Below are 7,901 nucleotides of genomic sequence, written 5' to 3'. Positions count from 1 at the left end.
TATATATATATATATATATATATGGCTAGCTTTATCTGGTAGTTTCTGTTTCTGACAAGGATTTTGGCTTATTTATGTGATATTAATGTGGCAACCTTGCATCAGCCTTCTTTCTGATATTAAAGATGAAACTGAATTAGCAAGAAAAGGGCATCTACAGAGCCTGCATAGAACATTGCAACAAAAGTCTACTAAGTTATGAACCCAGTCATTTTCTAATTAATTTTACTAAATCATGGCATAAAATAATCTTTATATAATATTAAAGAATTCTATAGTGCCATTTTATGATAGTAAATGCAATTTTATTGCAGCAAGTGAAGCTATTAAATGGTAAGTAATAGGCTATGGTACAGATATATTTACAACATTTAAATCGTTTCCATGAGGCTTATCAAGATCTATCTTCATAAAATAAATGACCTCAAAAAATAAATGAATTAAATCACAATAATTATAAAATTAATTGGCTGTTTTCACTTGCATATTCAGTTTTCAAGCAATAAAATCTATTTTCAATATTTAGTAGAGTTATGAATGAAACCAGGTTAATTCAGTCACCATTTCCCCATTCTTTAGGTACTAAATCAGTGTTTCTTCTTTAATTAAAGATCAAATCACTTTTCACTATATTTACTCGTATATTAAATAGTCTACATTTTTTTAATCTGTAGAAAAGAGAATAAATATCTTTTATTACTTTTTGTCCAATTTCTGGGTTTCTATCCTGAATTCATAACCTAATTTGGGGCACCATTCTGAAATATTAAGAACCACTGATCACAAGTGTTTTAATAAAATAGAAGTCAGTTTCACTAATTATCTATAAAAATTTATAGAATAGTTTTTTACTAATGAAAACCTTAAAACAGGGTATATTAGATAATTTTATACATCTATATATTATGATGTTATATATATAATTTATATAGAAATGTGGTTGTCAGAGAATACATTGGTGGTAAAGCAGTGAATTATTCTAATAATAACACCTGTTTTTAAGTGTTTCTTTTTCTATAGAATGAAATGATAAAAGGAAACATTAAAAATCTAAATAAATATCAATATAAATAAATTGACCAACTGAGAAATTAGAAATTATGGCTTCTAATTGACTGACAATAATGATCACAGAATAAAAAATGAAATGAAACATATTAACATCATATTTGATCACTCCGTATTATTTTGTTGACAATTTATCACATTTTCACAAACATACAAACATACATACACTCACAAACACATTAACACACATATAAGCATATATGCACATACCCAAACCACACATAAGCATATATATACATATCCATACCACCAAACACAAATGCACATACACCCACTAACTCATAAACACACACACAAAATGAAATTAAACAAAAGGAAGAGATAGGATGAAATGAAAAGAAAAGAGAATCAAGAAATATATAAATATTTAATTGTGAAATTAAAATAATTTTAGCTTTCTTTCTCTTTCACTTTTACTAAACAAATTATTGTAGGAACTCTCTTGTGAGAGACAATGATCTTATTTCGAAATATGTCTCTATCTTTTGAAACTATTCTTGTTATTAAATACATTTTATAGCTCTTGGATATGGATCTCAAGAGAAGTTCTTCAGATATGACTTAATAGCCTCATTAGAAAATAAGAAATAAAAAATGGGTACATATTTAAACCAAATGTAAATGTAGGTACAACGAACGCATAGAAAAGAATAAAAAATAAAGGCCCAGGTTCAATTCTTGATTAACTATCCAAAAATAATTTTTAAAACACCAGAACGAAAACAGGATCATTCTTCCAGCATTTGAAAATTTGAAACGATTTCCAGGAAATAGAAAATTTCATACAAATAAATATTTAAATTTTTCATTTGTATTCAACTTTCCAAATTTTCAATATTTTCATCACTGCAAACCCTTTTATACATATGAATGCGTAGATTCAAGTATATACATGCATGCATACATGCATACATACATAAGCTGCAACTTCAAGTAACAAGTCACATACTTGGCATTGGAGACTATTTATCAAAAATACAATGAATACTGTCTCCAACCTTAAAGCCACAACTGTCAACCTTGTTAAGTAACTGATTAATCTTCAGATGAATTAACTGAAGGAGGCTTTTATACAAGACTGTAGTGATTTTTGACTGAAACTTGAATTTACCATGCAGAGAGTTACTACAAACAACATGGCTGGACACAACATCAACAACACAACTGAAGAACAACAGCTCAACAGGTAAACAGATTCTTTCAAGCTGTAGTTATAGAAGGCACCATAACTACAAGACTCATCTACCATTTAGGTACATATGAGCATGTCTAAACATGCAACTATATGCTTGAGTATACATACATATAACAAAACACACAAATCTGCACATATACATACATACATACATACATACATACAGACAAAAATACCCTGTTGATATTGTTGAAATTCCAATGAAAGAGCCTTGGATCTAGGTTAGAAAACAGCAGCTCTTTCTCTATTGGCCAGAAATTTTGAAATAAAACTGAATAATGACATACATACATACATCACGTTCGAATGGTGCTTTTTACGTGCCACCGGCATGGAAGCTAGTCAGCTGCTCTGGCAGTGACCATGCTCGGATGATGCTCTTAGCGCTCCAACGGTACGGGTACCAGTCATTGAATTTGTGAATTTGATTTGATTTTGATTTCACTTGCAACAACAGGTCTTTGCAAGCAGAGTTTAGTGTCCAATGAAGGAAAGGTACGCTTAAGTGGGCCACAGGTTATAGTTTCACTTGGCTTTCCGGGTCTTCTGAGGCACTGCATATTTCCAAAGGTCTCAGTCACTAGTCATTGCCTCAATGAGGCTTAATGTTTGAAGGTCGTGCAACAATCTTTAGTGCTACAGCCTAATGAAAATTTAGCAATTGTATTGTATTCTTATTGCTTACATGAAAATGTTACCTGTTTGTAGCTTCATTTGCTGTGACTATTTAGATATACAAATCTTTGCTAAGGATATCGTAGAGAGCTAGCTTCTGGATATGAACTATTTACCCTTTGGTTAGTAAATCAACTCCATCAATTGTGACTTTATGAAAACATCTAATAATCTTAAACTATCAACATTTATCATTGTGTTTTAAGATCTCTCGAGTAGTTTCCTAAAAAGATAAGAATAAAGATTGCTGTCAACCAATTCAGTCAACCCAGAATAAGTATAATTATCTTGTAAATAAATGCCTGGGGATGATAAATTATAATGTTGGGAAAGTTGATGTGCAGGCAATCAGAATGTATGGTTCATGACAGAAAGTGAATAACGTTGAATGGTATGGATTCAATAGCAATTGGAAATTCCCTTCTCAAAGCTTTCTGAAAAGATACTTGAGATTAGAATCAATAAATAAATAAAGAAATATCTAAATTGTTATTTCCAAGAATACTGGAAGAAACCTGTTTAGAAACAAAACTTGGTAATGCAACAGAAGCATAGGAAGGCATAATAAAGAATATATGAATATATATTCTTGCTGTTTTTGTTTAGTTTTTAAGTCTAAAGATACAGAAAATACAGAAATGTGATAAAAAGAATTTCTTATGTGCCAAATAGAAGCAGGCATAACTGTAGGATGAAAAATGTCATCTTCTAACCAGATTCCATTCTATTGCATGATTCCTCAGAAAGTGTCTTTTACACTAGTCCAAGGTTCACCTAGTATCATTGAAGTAAGATTTAGCACATGCAATTGGAGGAAGACCATCTCATATATACGTGTGCATAAGTGTGCATGTATGTGTATGTGTGTGTGCATGTGTGTGTGTGAGTGTGTGTGTGAGTGTGTGTTTATAGATGACAGACAGATATTCTCCATGTAGAATACACTTCGCCATGCTCAAGAGATTTAAACTTGAGCAAGTAGTGGAGTAAATGTAATGACAAGCATGTTAGGCAAGTCAATATACAAAAAAAAATCAAATACATTTAATACAAAACATGTACACATGTTTACATATGAAAAGGGCCAACTCAGACAAAATAGAAATGATATCAGGAATTAAAGAGGTTGAATAAGATTTATACTGAGTATATATAGCTGGTGCATTAGCTATTTGAGAACAAAACTTTTAAGAACCACGTTGTCCAATCTTTAACTAAGTATCCATACTTTTTTTCAGCCCCAACACTGAAGCTTCAAATCTAATACAGACAATGAAAAGGCATGCAATTCTTGTCACTTTACCCACCAACTAATGATTCTGTGATTGCAGTTTTCTTAAAGGTTGTCAACTCCTTCGTGTTTAAGATCAGAAAAGAGCTCCTGGCCTTTGGCAGGAATGTGTCTTCTGTGCCCAAAAGTTAAAAAAACATTCTTGATGGTCAGACAATGTTAGAAACGTTGAGCTTATTCAGCAAGTCCAGGGCATCATCAATGAGAATCTCAGCAAGTCAATCAGGGTCATAACCAATCATCGTAATGTGTTGGAACCAATGATTAGATGTGTGATGCATGAAGGCATCTGGTACAAATCCTAAATTAATTGTTTACTATGAAGATTTTTAACTCATTCTCAAAAGAGCATAACAATCTTTCTGTAATTTGATTCAAATAACAAGACCCAAGAGAACTGTGTGATCCTGTTGAAACACTAGCTGAACAAATTCAAGCCCTGTGAAGAGCCAAACAGTCTCTGGTTCTTTTCAGAGGAGAGCTTTATCCAAAATCAAAATGTGAACAGGACAAATGTAAGATGGCTCTGTGCCAGGCATTGAAATTCCCACTCTTATGCATACCAGGTTCCCATTGTTTGTAATGAGATTGAGATGGGATTCATAAGTTCTTAGGATCAATGTCAAAGCCTACATCAGAATAATGGAGATGGTTGTCAGACCCTGGATTGAGAGAATTGCTTGGGGGAAGTCATATGTGTTCCAGCAAGACTCTGCCCCCTCTATCACAGCCTGCATGATCTAAGAGTGGATAACCAAAATTCTTCATGATTATGTTACCCCTAACATTTTGCCCTTCCCTTAACTTTCCTGATTTAACTGCTTGGAGAACTATATCCAGACCATTGTTGAGGGGTGACCAACAAGCAAGCCCACAATACTGTGGATTTTTCGAGGTCTGCTATTGGGGACATTATGGTTAACATGAATAAAGATTATCTGATCAACACATTTAAGTGTTTCAGAAGCTGTACTGAGACAACAGCTGATGTGGATAGTAGTTTAATTGAATAGCCTTTTGCTATGTGTATGTAAAATTATGTTCATCAAATATTTTAAAATATATTGGTTTTTAAAATTTTGTTCTCAAGTTCACTTCCCAACCTCTTGGTTCTGGGTTCAGTCCTATTGCATGGTACCTTGGGCAAGTGTCTTCAACTATAGCCTCAGGCCAACCAAAACCTTGTGAGTGGATTTGGTAGATGGAAACTGAAAGAAGCCTGTCATGTGTGTGTGTGTGTGTGTGTGTGTGTGTGTATGTGTGTGTATTTGTGTGTGTGCATGTGTGTGTGTATCGGTGTGTGTGTCTTTGTGAATGTGAATATCCTTCCACCACTGATTGACAACCGGTGTTGGTGTGTTTACCTCCCTATAACTTAGCAGTTTGATAAAAGAGATTAATAGAATAAGTAACAGGCTTAAAAAGAAAAATTACTGGGGTCGATTCATTTTACCAAAACTTCTTCAAGGTGGTGCCCCAGCATGGCCACAGTCTAATGACTGAAACGAGTGAAAGATAAAAGATGATGTACAGGTGATGCATCATATATATATATATATATATATATATATAAGTTTATTACAAAATATATTTTGCTAGACAGTATTTGCTTCTAAACATTTCATGAAATTAACTCTTGACAAAATCTACATCAGCTGGAAAAGTGACCACTGTGCAGTTTGAAATCTTTCCATACAATTCACAATTTTGCAGCTAAATTAATTGTTTGCTATAAAGTTTTTTAACTCATTCTCAAAAGAGTATAAACATTTCTTTTGTAATTTAATATGAGTCTGTTGAGAACATCTAATGAGAACACACAATTCTGTTTACAGCAGCATCACTTTTATGCATTGTATTACTAAACATATTATGAGCCAATGACAAAGTCACTATATGTATGGGTGGCCCACGGTATTTAGTACTGATATGAGGCTAAACACGTCAACTCTATACATTATTGTTATTGGTTACTTGTATCTTTTCTTTCCCTTTCTTTAAGCAGCCACTCTGAAGTTTAATCAAATGTTATCATTAAATTTTCTTTGATACCATCTTTCAGGCTTTTGTTTATACTTTGAAAATAAAAATAAATGAATAAATAAAGAAAAAATACCAACTGATGTCATCTGATCTCTAGTTTAAAAAAAAAATGTTGAAATATGACTTTTCATTTTTATAATAACACTATCCTATTTTCTGCTCTATTGCTCTAATTCTCATACAGATCACTAAATATTAAAACATACTTTAGCTCTGGTATTTTTCTTTTCAGATATTTATTCAGTATTTCTGCATAAATAAGTTGCCTCCAGGAGAGAAAATTTCATTTTCTTAGGTATTTTGTGATTCTTATATATTAAATAAAACTAGAATATACACTTAGCAGACCAGATCATCTGTTTTATTTTTATTTATTTATTTTTTTTTTCTGTCATATCTTTAACTAGAACATTGAACTATGAAGAAACTTCTGCTAAGAAAATAAAAAAATACAATTTCTAACCTGAATGAACCTCATTTGTAATAAGAAATCTTTTTTTGCCCAAAATACAACAAAAAGCAAGTTTCTAGCCTTATTATACATCAAAACAACAAACATATTTAACTGAAATAAATTGAAGCTTTCAAAATCTTGACAAGAAAAATCCGATTCTATATGATTTGCAAGAATATCAAGAAATGTTTGCTGAAAAGGCTTTTATTCTGCTCTTTAAATCATCTCATTTTCTCTATTTTGAAATAATGTCCATAGCTTTTTAGTCTGAAGAACAGACTATGCCTCCTTCATATTTCACTGTCTCTTCACACATGCACGAATTAACTTTCACTATTTCTTCGTAGGACATACATCCTGCCATTGGAACCAATAAACTTCGATTCATCACTAAAATGAACCTGCGACCACTGATCTTCTGTCCAACTGACATGTTTGAGAGCAAAACAAAGACAGGCTCTTTGATTCTTCTTGGAGATCAGAGATTTCTTTACTGGTGCCTGAGCAAGCAACCCAGAACCTCTTAACCTCCCAAAAACTGTTTTTGCATGATATGTTGATATCGGAAGTGGAGCTAAACTCTTAAACCTATCCTTCAGTGACATTCTAACCATAATGCGATCCAGTCTTGGAGTTTTTCGAGGTTTGCCGGTTTTAGGTTTAGCATCTGTTGATCCTGATGACTTAAAACGAGTTACAATTCATTGTACAACACTTCTAGACCTTCCTACAGTAGTTGCTTATATTATGGCTGCTACTGTATGTATGTTTGAATATATATATATATATATTTAAACAAAGAGAAATTACCTATTAACAGGCAGTTTCTACACACTAAGAGACAGTCAAAATGACTGAAAACCACAAAAGTTAAGCATTTTCAAAAGGAATGAAAACATAAAAAATAAAAAATAAAAACTTTTACCTTGTTTTTACGATTATACCTATAGGTTTCGAATTTTATAGGTTTCATGACAACAAGGTAAAAGTTTTTAATTTTTCATTCCCTTTGAAATTTCTTAAATTTTGTAGTTTTCAGTCAGTTTGACTGTCTCCTAGCATGTAGAAATTGCCTGCTATAGGTAATTTCTCTTTGTTTAAATGTACACTATTTTATATTGAATAATATGTCGTCTTTTGACTTTTTATACATGCTAAGCCACTGGTAGTGAAAT

At 32.2% G+C, this 7,901-nt stretch overlaps 1 long non-coding RNA gene across 1 annotated transcript in view; it reads left to right on the top strand.

Annotated features, from left to right (window-relative positions):
* Nucleotides 1-7,430, top strand: part of LOC106870309 (uncharacterized) — a 15,136-nt gene extending 7,706 nt beyond the window's left edge. The window contains exons 3-4 of the long non-coding RNA XR_008264033.1: nucleotides 6,505-6,567; nucleotides 7,074-7,430. This is a non-coding gene — a long non-coding RNA (uncharacterized LOC106870309). The remainder of the gene's footprint in view (nucleotides 1-6,504; nucleotides 6,568-7,073) is intronic.
* The last annotated feature ends 471 nt before the right edge of the window (nucleotides 7,431-7,901 follow it).

The sequence above is a fragment of the Octopus bimaculoides genome, chromosome 4 (genome assembly GCF_001194135.2).
Source record: "Octopus bimaculoides isolate UCB-OBI-ISO-001 chromosome 4, ASM119413v2, whole genome shotgun sequence".
Classification (NCBI taxonomy): Eukaryota; Metazoa; Mollusca; class Cephalopoda; order Octopoda; family Octopodidae; genus Octopus; species Octopus bimaculoides.
The sequence above is the reverse complement of the archived record's forward strand: the minus strand, read 5'-3'. Positions and strand labels throughout refer to the sequence as shown.